Here is an 11058-nt window from a genome sequence, read left to right on the forward strand (position 1 = left end):
GGCAGGCGTGGCAGGGGAGTCTTCCCTTTTGGAGGGCAGCTGAGACCTTCAGCCGCTCCGGCCCTACCCCAGAACCGAGGAAAGCCCGCAGTGATCGTCCTGGAGGGATGACCATTCAAACCTAAGCTTTTAGGGGACGCTCTTCCCGATAAAAATCGCAGACAAAAATGCACAAATGAACACAATAGTGTATGAGATAGGGAGGTTATGGACCTGGCTTAAGAAACCCTGGTTTCTCCTCCTCTGTCTTGGTGATACTGCTTAAACCCAGGCAGGCCCTTGTGTTCCTTGTTGTGGCCCTTCTGGGTGTGAGCCTAGGTTGAGAGCCAGTGAAGCTAGGCCTGCTGCCAGCTCATGCTTGGCCTGGTCTTGTACCTTGGCCTATTTCCATTTTTCCAGTTCTGCTGGCTCCTGACCTAGGCTCTATGTCTGATTTTCCACCCTACCCCTGACTTTTGGACTTGGCTGCGAAACTTTATTTCTCTAGCTTTGATCTTGAGCAATAAGCTTCAGCTCCCTGCAGCCTCACCTCACCAGCACTTCCCCATCCAAGTCATCTACCAGCCCCTAGATTAGCCCACCCAGCCCACCTGGTCATAGTATCCCTTTCAAAGGAGATGTTCACACAGGAAGAGATTTGGGTTACCATTGTAAAGAAAGAAGCCAAGGAACCAATGAGATCTGTGTGGCACCATAAAGCTGTCTTCCCTAGAGTTGCCTGTCCTCTCTCTGCTCAGGGAGACATGTCACATCAGCTCCCGGAGAAACCGCTTCCTCTAACGGTGTGCAGTGGGCATGTTGCCCTACCACTCCTGAGGTGACTGAACGAGCACCTAACTCAAAAACAAGGAATCCACTGACTGCTGGAGACCACTTCTCTCTGCTGAAAATTTGGGCCAAGAGTCAGAAGTCTGTAGCCACTTAGTTTTTTTGGGGACCCACAAGGCCACAAGGGTTGAAGGTCAGATGGGGCCCATTAAATGTATTTCCAAGGTGAAGTTTTGGGAGGGCAGAGAAAGCTAAACCATGGGGAAGGCCACTAAGCAAACAGGCCTAGAGAAGCAGGGAAGAGCTCCACGCAAAAGAGATACATGGAGAAAGGAAGCCTGGGGCCTTCCTTTCTAGTTCCCAGGATAGCCGCTGAACTGCCAGCCCTGTGCATGTGACTCTTCTGCTTTCCAGATTTGCCAGAACACCTCCTACCCCCAGTTCTGCCCCAACCCTGCTTTTGCCTCGAGATATAACCGACATTTAACATTGTATACATTTAAGGTGTATAACATAATAATTTGATATATATATATTGCACAATGGTTACCACAGTAAGTTATCATTCATCACCTCACATAGTCACACATTTTTTTCCCCTTGTGTAAGGAAAAAAATTATTTTAAGATCTACTCACTTAGCAATTTTCAAACACATGGTACCAGAACTTTTGATATAGAGACAGATAAAACAAGAGCTTGAACAAAATGGAAGTTTATTTCTGTGGGGAAAATTGTAACATTTCCAGAATATCTCACCTGGCTTTGGTGCATATGCATATCAATAGGTGTTCCTCAGGGATGGAGAATAGTTCATCTCCATATCAGTGGGTAATTACCTAGGCAACCAAGGGCTTATCTGAACCTGAGAGGTTAGGGGAGGTCTTGCTTGCTTCTGCCTGAGCAGGGAAGAGAAAGCCCCAAACTGCCGTTTGTAAGCAATAAGTGGGTTTTAAACTTTATTTCTCCCTTTGACTGCTTTCAGTTTTAGAGGTATTTGCCCCAGGATTTCCTCTCCCCAGAGTTATAATTTCTCATGTAAAAGTTCAAATACGCTTTCTGGCCCTTAGTGGGCTGCAGCAGCAAGTATGTAAGCATGGCTTTGTCAGGGCCCCGTGGAGGCTGCTCTGGGTCTCCTGCTGGTTGGTCATTTAATGGGACTGCATTGCAGGTGGTGGCAGGGCTGGACAAGAAGCCCAGAGTGGACCTCAATTCCAACTGAGAAGTAAAGAGGCAGGAGCTATAGGGAGTAAACAACTCCAGCCATGGTAAAGCCTGATGTGATCTCTGGTCATGTACACACCACAGTGGCCTTAATTCTTTCTCACTCATCACCAGGGCCACAGGGGCAAGCATTCCGCTCTCTTGGTACTAAAGTAGGGCAGGGCCAGGGGACAAGCATCATGATTCACTTTTCCTGCCTATAATGAAAAATTCTGAGATACAAACAGTATAATAAGAACAGGAGGGACTCCATCTTAAGGCTAAGATTCCTTTTCAAAAACCAGGGAGTTAGGAGGTAAGATTCCTAACATATTCTCTGGTAATCAGACAAAAATCCACCCTATCTTAAGGCAGGGGCAAGCAGTCTTAACTGCTATGTTCCCAATGCTTGAGGGAAACCATTATCTTGAAGAGGAACTGGATCAATAAATTCCTGTGTTAAGTTTATCTTACAGAATTATCTAGAGGACTGACTATGGATAGTGACATAACATTTCTCACCAGAGAAAGACATCCTGAGACCACAAGTCAAGCCTACACCCAACAACCCCTACCCCCACCCTTTGCCCCACTCTTGAAAGCTTTAGAAAACAGAATCCTAAGCTCTTACGTGCACCTTCTCTCTGAGGTTGCCCGCACTCCCCTTTATTGGAGTGTGTATTTTTTAAATAAAGCCTTCTCACTGCTCAACTAACTGCATTTTGTCTCTGCACTCTTCCAGTAAGTGTCTTTGTTGCTTTGCTATTTCATTCTATTTTCCAGACTTAAGCACAAGTCTTCACTCTGTCTCTGTTCTACTCCAGATAAGTAGGGAGGGGCTACTGAGTGCTCTGATTTGGGTTTGCAAGTTCCCATCACCTGAATGACCCAGACAGGGCTGCAGCTGTAAGATCATGCTCTTTAGAGCTGGCCTGAAAATCTCCTTTCTGTGCCTTTGGGAAGTTCTCAGAACATAATTTTACTCCATTCAGTGCTGTGCAGCTCCTCCAAATCCTGGGGTGGTAGGGACTTAGTTCCCACACTGTGCAGATCCAAGTGGACGCTGGATGCCAGGTGACCCTGGCTTTAGGAGTTGGCGAGGGATTTGCCTTAAGCTGAACAGGAGTTCAGTGAGCTTCCCTTTCCTTTCTCTACTCTTCCTTGCTCTCTGCTGCTTGCAAGGCAGCTGTCATCCCCTGCTACTCTGGCTTTAATGAATTCCTTCCTTAACTACATTTGTCCAACTTGCTACAGAATTCTTTCTCGTTCAGTCAAGAACCCTCCTCTGTCCAGGTTAAGGCTTCACCTTGTGCTCAGGGAGAGACCTCCCCAGATGCAGCTGCCCGGCAGCAGTATTACAAGTCCCTTGAAATATTTCATTTCAGATTCTATTCATCTATCTTTTAGAGAGTTTGGTATGCTTTACAAGCCATTGTTGTTCTATAAGTTAGATTTCTGGGGGGCAATTATATAGAAGAGCCTTCACTGGGCAGCAATGATCCATTGCCTAGGCTGAACAGAGAGAAAGGGGCTGGCCAGGCCACAAGACACCTCCTCCTCCACCCAAATTGCTTCCAGACATGTCTTTGCTATTTTTTCTCTCTCCTAGGGCCTTGAAATGAGAGAAAAAAGCAGTTCAGTTCCAGAAATTTTAGAAGTAAATGGAGGGTCCAGGTGTCCCATCCAAGACCCTGACCTGGAATGCCAAGGAGCAGGTTCCATATTTTTACAAGGAATTAGCAGAGTCCAATCAGTTCCCAAATTAGCCTAAGGCTTTGGCTTTGACATAGCATCAATCATCCCCACCCATGTGAGCTGAAGGGTTTTAAGGAGCAAGTTTGTTTCCACACTGGAACAGAAACTAAGTGGGACCAAATGGCCCTTTTGAAAGCTGGGATAACCACTTTTTCAGCAGCTACAGGCCTCTGGGATTTCATCCAAGCCGCTCTCTGAAGTCCACACCATGTCAGTGCCTTTGCTGATGCCAGGAACACAGCCCACCACAGGCCACACCCAAAGACTAGAGTCAGAGCACAGCTTTGAAGATTACAGAAAACTCCAAGGAGGGAAAAGAAAAGAAATAGAGGATCTCAGGATCCGCAGAGCGGAAGGTTTATGTCTGCAGCTAGAGCCCTGCGCGATCAGACATCCTGCTCCCTAATCTGCCATGAGGACAGCACCAGAAGAGCAAGGAGGCCGCATCACCAAATGGAGAGGCTGAAGTGCTTGAAGGCACACAAGGAGGGCGTGACAGTGCCTTCACAGTAATAGGTCTTCCAACACAGATTTGGACGCAGAGAACTTCTCATTTTGAGGGGATGATGTAACAGTGTGGTGGCTGTGCGTTTCTACTTCTGAATTAGCTGCTTTGGACTAGGGGGACGTGCTGGGCATGGGAAAGTGGGAGAGGCAGAGCTGTCTGGCCTTCCGTCTGGCAGGGGCCTTGGAGCTTCACAGGGCAAGTGACTGAGGGGGCAGGATGAAGCCTGGGCCTGTCCCACAATGCTTTCTTGGACTCTCAGGCTTCCTGGAACATTATACCACACTGCTTCCTATGGCCCTTTCTCACTCATGGTCCTCCTGCTTGGTGTTCTTCTGCAGGCTGTGTAATCCAGCCTTGATGTAGATCATGTGTACATGTTATAGTCATGTGATTTGGATTTTGTAATACTTGCAAAGTACTTTGGAAGGAAATGAAAAGTTTCCCTTCTAGCTTCATTTCCCTCTTGATTCAAGAACCCTAACAATTCCAGAAACAGCCCAAGAGTTGTTTTCCAAACTAAAATAAAGGAAAAAATAAATAAAAGTGTGGGTAAAATTGTAATATTTCCAGATTTAGTGCATTTGCATATCAACAGGCATTCCTCAGGGGTAGATATAGTTAATCTCCATATCAATGGGTAATTACCTGGGCAACCAAGGGCTTATCTGAACCTGAGAGGTTAGGAAGAGGCCCTTACTTGCTTCTACCAGAGCAGGAGAGAGAAATGGTCCCAGACTACAGTTTGTAAGCAATAAATGGGTTTTAAACTTTATTTCTCCCTTTGACTGAGTTTGGTTTTAGAGATAGTTTACTCTGATATTTCCTCTCCTTGCACTTACAAAAAGGAAGCAAAAACATCCAACTGGTATGGCATGGCTGTACCTTTGTAGAGTTGTCTGGGGCCCAGACTTGTTTTGTCTTTTGCTCTGCCGTCCCTAGGGGAGCACCACAGAAGAGGGGTACATTATGACAAAATCAGGGTTCTGAAAGAATGGAGAGGTGGTAAATGGTCCTTGCTAGGCAATCAAAAGTTTCTGTTTCAGTGGAAACAATGTGGGATTTTATTCCTGGTTTTAAATCTCCATTTCTGCCACCCATTTCTTGTGTGACCTCAGGCAAGTCATTTAACCTTTCTGTCCCTCAGTTTCCTTACCTGCCAAATAATTTGTATTTTACCAGATAGTTTTGAGAGGTAGAGGTTTCTTAAGCACAATGTCTACTTCATGTTGACACATTCTAAAACACTCCCTGACATTGCTATGGTTGATTTTTAAGAACTATATAGCTCCCCCTCGAATAACCAGGTTTGAACTGTCCAGGTCCACATATACCCAGATTTATTTCCAATAAATGTATTGGAAAATTTTTTTTGAGATTTGTGACAATTTGAAAAAACCGTTTTCCCCTCTATCTTACTTTTGGTAAGATACATTACACATGCAAAATATGTTAATTGACTGTTTATGTTATTGGTAAGGCTTCTGGTCAACAGTAGGCTATTAGCAGTTAAATTTGGGGAGAGTCAAGGTTATACAAAGATGTTTAACTACATGGGATGCGGGTCACTGCTCCTGACTCCCATGTTGTTCAGGAGTCAACTGTATTTAGTTTTGTCAGCTCTGTTGGTCTGTCATTCTCTCACTGTAAGGAGGACAGTCATCTCTGCATAGATTACTATGCAATGGGCTTTTCTATTTTTTGGCTGCTCAGCATCTGTATAGTATTCTGTTGACTGAAAATAGTAGAATTATTTACACATTTTATAGTAAATAGGACATTTGGAATTTTCCAACTTTTTTACTATTACATATACGATATTGCTATGTACACACTGCTGACAGACATGTATCAAAGTTTCTTAAGGGTGTAAACTAAGAGTGAAACTTCTGTGTCATATGATACACCTGTCTTCAACTTTACTAGATAATGTCAGACATCTTTCCAAAGTGGTATGCCAGTTTACTCTCCCACATCTGAGAGTTATTATTGCTCCACGTACACAACAACAGACTCTTAAAATTCTGCCATTCTGTAGGATGTGTAGTGGTGTCTCACTGTAGTTTTGACAAGTTTTGTCAGTTGCAAATATCTTATCTTCCACCCCTTCATTTGCATTTTCATTCTCTTTCTAATATCTTTAGTAATGAAGTTCTAAATTTTAATGTAGTTCATAGTTTGTCCCTTTTTACTGTTGCCTTTTTCCTTTATCCTTAGTGCTTTTTGTTATGTGTTTACAAAGAAAAATCTTTCCTTCCCTGGGGTCAGGAAGATATTCTCCTACACTACCTTCTCAAAGCTGTATGGTTTTGCATTTCATGTTTAGGACTTAATCTACTTTAGAATTGATTTTTTAAATTATGGGAGGGATCTTTATAGATACCCGATTGACCAGTGCCTTTTACTGGTCATTTCTCAATGACTCTGCGTTCCTACTTCTGTCCAATATCAGGAGTCCATACATGTGTGAATCTGTTTTTGGGCTGTTTATTCTGTCCCCTTGGTTTATTTGTTTATCCTCATGCCAGCACCTCACTATCTTGATATGTGATAATGTAAATTCTTTTACCTTATTTTTCAAGAACATCTTGGCTATCCAGGCCTTATTTCATTCCTATGTATATTTTCAAATTGACTTGTCAAAAAAAAAACCACCCCAGTTAAGATTTTGATCAATTTGGGGAGGATTCACATCTTTACAATATTAAATTGTCCAGTCTAAGACTATGGTATATCCTTTCATTTATTTAGATCTACCTAAATGTCTTGCAATAACATACTAGAATTTTATGTGCAGAGACTCGCACATTTTTAACATGATTTATTTCTAGGTACTTAATCTTTTTTAGTACATTTATTGAAGTAAAATTGACATACAATAGAGTGTATGATTTGATAAGTGTACCATATATATTCATCCTGAAACTACCACTACAATCAAGATAATAAACATAATACCACCAAAAGATTCCTCATGTCCCTTTGTAATCCTTCCTTCCTACCCTTTCCTACCCAAACATCCCCCCTCCTTACCCTGAACCCTGGCAATTGATGACTGGCTTTCTGTTAGATCAGTTTACACTTTCCAGCATTTTATATAAATGAAATCATACTGTGTATTCTTTTTGACAGGCTTCTTTCACTCAGCATAATTACTTTGAGATTCATCTAGGTTATAGTGTGTATCAATATTTAATTGCTTTAAAAAAAACTTTGTAAAGAGTAATACATTCATAGGAAGTTCCAAAAATAGTACAGAGATTTCCCCTGTACCCTGTCCCTTGATCTTTGCTTGCCTGGCTGCTTTCTGTCATTCATATCTCTGCTCAAATACAATCTGCTCAGACATGCAATATAATACCAGCCTATAGGGCTCTACTTTTATTTTCCGTTTAGAACTAATTAATATCTGATTTTTCTCATTTATTTATTTATTTTATTGTCATTTTAATATGAATTCCATGAAAACAAGAATCTTATCTGTTCAATTCATGACTAGAAGAGTGCCTGGCACTCAATAAATAATTGTTGAATAATAGAATAATAAATCTTCCAGCAACTGCTTAACGTGGATATTGTTCTCTCCATTTTACAAATAAGAAACTGGGCTGGGAAAGATTAAGTGACTTGTCCCCTAACTCCCACAGTTTGCAGTAACGGTGGTGGGGATATTGGGTGTTGAGATTTGAATCCGGGATTTCTAAAGTCACACTACACTCTCTTTTAAAACAATTCTGAGGCAGGAAACAGGACAGAATGAAGCTGATTGTATCGATCTCCTATGGCAGTAATGCATCTTTATGCCATAGACTCTGACCATACTGCCCAGCTGCTGCAGACATCCCAAGGGGTCCATGCTTGGGGTCACTGGCCTCAGCAGCAGTGGCAGAGCCTGCAGGTCCAAGTGTGGGTGTTACTCCCCTACCTCCCAGAAAGAGCAGTCAGTTTTTCCCCTCCCCCATCTCCATTCATACTTAACGGTGGTGGTGGCGGTTTTCATAAATCAATATTCCTAGCAATTTATTTCTAAATCTTTCTTTAAAGGGACATTACAGTTCATTACAATTTATTGTGAGTAGATTTAAGCATATCAGCCCTGATGTTGAAACTGTAATACACGTTTTCTTAGTTTTTGGCACAATGTACTGTTTAGAAAAATAGAGAATAGCTTTTTAAATAAAAAGTGGATAGTACTTCACTGGGGAATATTCTAAAAAGCAGATTTTATTTTCATATGAAAAATCTACATATTTTTAGTTAACGTTATATTAAAAAGTTGCTTTCTAAAAAGATACAAGTTTAAAAAGTCATTATGAAAGCTAGCTGGATTTCCTGAGAAATGAAATTAAAAACAGACTGCATTGTTTACTTTTCATCAAATTCCACTTTGCCAAGTTTCAAAAGGAAAAAGCTTAACAGTTTTCAGTGTTGTCCCCTTGCCCGGGAGAATCTGGAGGACTTGCTGCTTTCTGACAGCCTACCTGTCACCACTGCTCCTAGTCACTACTGAATCCATCAACACAATGCCCTTGCATGCTTACCATGCACAGCCTGGAGCCCCCAACCCGGGCTGGGCTGCATAAATCCCCTGCCTTTTCAACGGAGATATGGATTTCAGAAGTTGCTCTATGTGCTGGAGCTAGCGGAAGGAGGGAACCACATCACCAAGTGCATGTTTATCAACCTTCTGGAACAAAAATCGGCCTCATCAGTTGGTTACTTCATTTGTTACAACTCGAGTAGGTAGGTGTTCAGTAGTAATTTTTCTTCCAGAGCTCCTGACTTGTGGCCAATGTAATGATCCACCAGTTGAATCATGTTGCAAATACGTTGCAAACTATGTTAAAATCAACACTTTGGGAAATTTATGATTACTCATATTCTGTAGAAGGAGCAGCTTTTGGTGGCCATGATGCCTCTGACTGTCTTGGGGTTGGGGAAAGAAATGACCCAGTAATTCCCTTCCCTACTTCCTTGATTCAACTCATTAGGCAGCTCTGTTCTTCCTGGGATGGGTAAGTGAACACTGGGCCTTTTCTGCTTAAAAAAATAAATTATAAGACAATACATAGTCAGTGTATATAATTTAGAAAATACAGAAAGATTACAATGCCTTTAAAATTGCTCTTAATTGCACTGATCAGTGTTAGTTTTTTGGTGTACGTCTTTGCAGAAACTTAAAAAAAAAGTGTGACATCATACTTAACAGCGAGAAACTGAAAGCTTTTCCTCTAAGATCGGGAACAAGACAAGGATGTCCACTCTCCCCACTGTTATTCAACATAGTACTGGAGGTCCTAGCCATGGCAATCAGACAACACAAAGAAATACAAGGCATCCAGATTGGTAAAGAGGAAGTCAAACTGTCACTATTTGCAGATGACATGATATTGTACATAAAAAACCCTAAAGACTCCATTCCAAAACTACTAGAACTAATATCTGAATTCAGCAAAGTTGCAGGATACAAAATTAATACACAGAAATCTGTTGCTTTCCTATACACTAATGAGGAATTAACAGAAAGAGAAATCAGGAAAACAATTCCATTCACAATTGCATCCAAAAGAATAAAATACCTAAGAATAAACCTAACCAAGGAAGTGAAAGACCTATACCTTGAAAACTACAGGACACTCTTAAGAGAAATTAAAGAAGATATCAATAAATGGAAACTCATCCCATGCTCTTGGCTAGGAAGAATTAATATTGTCAAAATGGCCATCCTGCCTAAAGCAATCTATAGATTCAATGCAATCCCTATCAAAATACCAACAGCATTCTTCAATGAAATGGAAAAAATAGTTTTAAAATTCATATGGAACCACAAAAGACCCGAATAGCCAAAGCAATCCTGAGAAGGAAGAGTAAAGTAGGGGGAATTACTCTCCCTGACTGCAAGCTCTACTACAAAGCCACAGTAATCAAGACAATTTGGTACTGGCACAAGAACAGAGCCACAGACCAGTGGAACAGAATAGAGAGTCCAGATATTAACCCAAACATATATGGTCAATTAATATATGATAAAGGAGCCATGGACATACAATGGGGAAATGACAGCCTCTTCAACAGCTGGTGTTGGCAAAACTGGACAGCTACATGCAAGAGAATGAAACTGGATCATTGTCTAACCCCATACACAAAAGTAAATTTGAAATGGATCAAAGACCTGAATGTAAGCCATGAAACCATAAAACTCTTAGAAAAAAACATAGGCAAAAATCTCTTGGACATAAACATGAGCGACTTCTTCATGAACATATCTCCCTGGGCAAGGGCAACAAAAGCAAAAATGAACAAGTGGGACTATATCAAGCTGAAAAGCTTCTGTACAGCAAAGGACACCATCAATAGAACAAAAAGGCATCCTACAGTATGGGAGAATATATACATAAATGACAGATCTGATAAAGAGTTGACATCCAAAATATATAAAGAGCTCACGCACGTCAACAAACAAAAAGCAAATAATCCAATTAAAAAATGGGCAGAGGAGCTGAACATTCAGTTCAGTTCTCCAAAAAAGAAAATCAGATGGCCAACAGACATGTGAAAAGATGCTCCACATCGCTAACCATCAGAGAAATGCAAATTAAAACCACAATGAGATATCACCTCACACCAGTAAGGATGGCCACCATCCAAAAGACAAACAGCAACAAATGTTGGCAAGGTTGTGGAGAAAGGGGAACCCTCCTACACTGCTGGTGGGAATGTAAACTAGTTCAACCATTGTGGAAATCAGTATGGAGGTTCCTCCAAAAGCTCAAAATAGAAATACCATTTGACCCAGGAATTCCACTCTTAGGAATTTACCCTAAGAAT

This window comes from Manis pentadactyla, chromosome 11, assembly GCF_030020395.1.
Source record: "Manis pentadactyla isolate mManPen7 chromosome 11, mManPen7.hap1, whole genome shotgun sequence".
In the NCBI taxonomy this organism is placed as follows: domain Eukaryota; kingdom Metazoa; phylum Chordata; class Mammalia; order Pholidota; family Manidae; genus Manis; species Manis pentadactyla.